We start from the raw sequence: 2,994 nt of genomic DNA, 5'->3' as shown, positions 1-2,994 counted from the left end.
GCATTTATGTGAAATAAAAAGCTTTTGTAACATTATACACTATACCATTCAAAAGCTTATAGATAATTGTGATTTTTTTTTTTTGGAAAAGAAATTATAGAAATTAACACTTTTATTTAGCAAGGATGCTTTAAATTGATTAAAAGTGATGATAAAGACTTTTATAATGTTACAAAAGATTTCTATTTCAGATAACTTTCTATTCATCAAAGAAACCTGAAAAGTTCTACTCAACTGTTTTCAACATCATAATAATAATAAATGTTTCTTGAGCAGCAAATCAGAATGATTTCTGAAGGATCGTGTGACTGGAGTAATGATGATGAAATCACAATAAATGACATTTTAAAATATATTCAAATAGAAAATAGTTATTTTAAATAGCCTAGTAAAAATATGTTTTACTGTCTAGCTTTTAATTGACTTAGAAATCAGATAACTGCTGGACAATAACCAATAATAATGATTTGTTTATATGCTACAAACACTTTTGTATCACATAATAAGGCAGAATAGTTTCTATACTGTAATAAATGCTATGTCAGTTAGCACTGCATTGTTCATATACTTTATTTATTACCTGGAGATGACTTGACAAACACAAATAAACCATATATTGTCGCAATCGTATGTTTAATGTCTTCATGTTTCCAAACGTTTCTGTTTTTCTGAAAACAACTGTTTTCCTACAGTGATAGCTGGACGCTTTTGTCCATATTAGGAATTTCCTCATACGACTTTCTGCGTGAGAGCGCCCTCAGGCTTCGAGTATGAATGAAACATACACTGCACAGAGTGTTTTGCGTTCCGTGATGTTCATCTCGCCTTATTCTGGGTCCGAATAAAACATCAGATCATGCACAGACTATCCTGTCTCTTTGCATTTAAATCTATATTTATTCACACCGGCTCTTGAAAACCTCTATGCGAACACACTTGCCCGAAAAAGTGCGGGGGACGAATTTACGTGATATCAAAACTGGGGGGACACGTCCCCCGTGTCCCCCGCGTAATCTACGCCCCTGCCCTGATTCTAAGAAATATTCTTTCACATTGGTCCATATTGACGATAAATGTATCAAATATAATAGAAATGCCTATCTGGTATAATGTACAGTCAAGCTGGCCATTATTGCAAAATAAATCCCATGAAAGTGATACCTGACAGGCATAATTTTCCTTTAATGATCAGCTTCCCTTACTTTCCTAGGTTAGATACCTAAAACAATGAAAGAAACATCACAGGGTTGCAGCCAGAGTATATAGGCTTCCTATAATTTTGTTGTAATAATGACCCTATCCACATTTGTTGCTATTAGCCATCCAAACATTTTTAACAAGAAAAGCCATGTGGACTAGGCCTATTGAACAGTTATAGCCCTTTGGGACTGTGAACACATAAAATTGCTGCTGCTGCTAGCAATTAAATAACTTATTGCCTAAACGTGTCTACCTACAGTGTTTATGAATTCCACTTGTCAAAAAGTCTAGTCCTGTCAGCATACTTTCAACCCAGACTGAATAGATCAAAGGTGTGGCTGGTTCCTTCCCCAAAGTTAATGCCTGTACTGTATGCTGAAGTGAGCAAGGATGTATCAATAGATTTACTGACTGGAATTTTCTTTAGACTATGGCTTTATACATTTAAATAAGTGGGTACTGCCAAAAGAAGGTGTTGTTGTTTTTTTAACATGTTGATTCTTAGACTGAGCTTTAATAGTCATTAATATTCACCCATTCAGTATCAAAACAGTGTCAACTGATGATGCATTGCATTTTAAGATAAAGGTTAATTGCCTGAAATTGGCTTTTAATCATCCACATTCTGTGAACAACTTCTGTGAATGCATTATTAATGAGACAACAACAAAAACATTATGAGCAGCAATACAGGTCACAGATCTTCAGAGCCTTTAATTAGATTGCATTGAATATAAACATGCCTCTTTGTGGAAACAGTGGAAGCACAATTACCTAATGTATCAATATGTCTTAATATTCAGTGTTATTACCCTCTCCATGTGGTAGTTAAAACATGGTGAATTGCATTAAAGACATTTTACTTTGCTCATTGTAGAACTGGTCTTGTTTACATGTTGCTAAATGGTTTTGCTTTCAGTGGTTTTTCTCTTTTCTATCTACCATGCGAGACCATTTTAGCTACACTTCAGAAAAAAAGATAAAGTTACGAAGGATATTTGTAAATGTAACCACACACAGCCCTTCAGAAGCCGAACAAGTGCGAAGATGAGAGCATGTTTTTTTTTTTTCCAAAGTGCTATAGAACCTCCAGGTCAGACCTCTTCTTATTATAAGTATTGCACTTTTTTCTTTATCTTCAGACTATGCTGCCCTTCAGTGTGCAGTGTCTCATCACAATTGCCAACCATCTTCAAGGTAAATAGTGCTTGCCTCCAGTATGCTACAGTGCTGTATTCTTAACCTCAAAGGAAAAGCTGCAGCTCAGCACCCGGGAAAGTCGCATGCATTAAGAGTGATTGACATCAAGAAGTAAATTTAAATGGGGTAGTTAAAATATGCACAATGCGTGAATCTGTTGTGTTGTAAAATGATTCTGTTTCCCCCCATCATATTCAGTAAGAAAAATGAAGCCAGATGTTTGCTAAGTGTGCATTTTTCTAATATCCTATTCTCAGCAGATGCAAATTATGAACCTACCAATTATGCTGAGGCTAATAGACATGTTGAAAAGCTGAATTATAATTTGATTGAATGCGGAACACTCAGCAGTGTTAGGATAATTTATTGCCCATGGCTTTAATGTATTGATCTCAAATGACAACAAATCCTGAATTATCAATAATTATGCTAATAGCTGCATTTGGAAAGACAAACAACATTCTACTGCAAAAATAAGGATGTGAGTGTCACTACTGTACACTAATATGTACAAATACATTGTATATGCATTATAGAGGTGCAGACATTATAAACACTATAGATGAACTGTAAAACAGATGTTTTGTTTAGATA

The 2,994-nt window shown here is 34.7% G+C and overlaps 1 protein-coding gene across 1 annotated transcript in view; it reads right to left on the bottom strand.

Moving 5' to 3' along the window:
- klhl4 (kelch-like family member 4) overlaps nt 1-2,994 on the bottom strand; it is a 41,643-nt gene that overhangs the window by 30,931 nt on the left and 7,718 nt on the right. The gene's annotated exons all lie outside the window — the stretch shown is intronic.

The sequence above is a fragment of the Sinocyclocheilus grahami genome, unplaced genomic scaffold (genome assembly GCF_001515645.1).
Source record: "Sinocyclocheilus grahami isolate Dianchi unplaced genomic scaffold, SAMN03320097.WGS_v1.1 scaffold880.1, whole genome shotgun sequence".
Classification (NCBI taxonomy): domain Eukaryota; kingdom Metazoa; phylum Chordata; class Actinopteri; order Cypriniformes; family Cyprinidae; genus Sinocyclocheilus; species Sinocyclocheilus grahami.
This window is presented reverse-complemented; position numbering and strand designations above follow the sequence as displayed.